Source organism: Sinocyclocheilus rhinocerous, unplaced genomic scaffold, assembly GCF_001515625.1.
Source record: "Sinocyclocheilus rhinocerous isolate Xijiao unplaced genomic scaffold, SAMN03320098_v1.1 scaffold843, whole genome shotgun sequence".
In the NCBI taxonomy this organism is placed as follows: Eukaryota; Metazoa; Chordata; class Actinopteri; order Cypriniformes; family Cyprinidae; genus Sinocyclocheilus; species Sinocyclocheilus rhinocerous.
The window spans coordinates 471,005-471,646 of record NW_015655383.1 but is presented as its reverse complement, the minus strand read 5'-3'; the positions used below and the strand labels follow the sequence as shown (position 1 = coordinate 471,646).

Genomic DNA, 642 nt, shown 5'->3' with positions numbered 1-642 from the left:
GCTTTTCTGAAGACAGTCGGTTCTTTTCAAATATACATTCATATAAAAACACCCGCGCTGCATTTTAATTTTGAAACGTGAAGCGCTCATTTTATTCAACGAAGTATAAGCCTTTTGGAAAATCTATTTGTGGCGGTCAGTTTTGATATTGTGATGAGCCGCCACAAATAACTGAATGTATAGGAAACACTGGACACTGCTATAAGTCAAATGGCCATAGTGATAACCAAAATAAAAGATTTCACACATATTGCACTGCCTGCTGCTGATAACTGCTTAAAAGTGCGCTGGCCACGAGCGAATATATGACATCGTGGATGCTATTGTCGGACCCACAGACACATTTCATGAGGAAAGTTAACGTGCACGTTATAATCAGCCCAGAAGATTTCTACTTTCGCATGCAAATGACTTGTTGCACTTATGAATATGATAACTTTCCGGCATCAATTCTAGTAGGGTAAAACGTAATTATGCTTTCGAAACAGTCTGTTTTGCCCTGCCATTAGCTGAGACTGTGTGTGAACAAGCCGTGGCTGCAGTCAGAGCGTGAGCTGCTCCATCTCACGCAACGACGCTTAGCTGCCCGCCAGTGCGCCTGCCTATAAATTGGCCTAATTTGCAGCACAATCGGCCAATGCA

The 642-nt window shown here is 42.7% G+C and overlaps 1 protein-coding gene across 1 annotated transcript in view; it reads left to right on the top strand.

Annotated features, from left to right (window-relative positions):
• The window catches only part of LOC107718008 (utrophin-like), a 200,930-nt gene that overhangs the window by 53,491 nt on the left and 146,797 nt on the right, over positions 1-642 (top strand). The gene's annotated exons all lie outside the window — the stretch shown is intronic.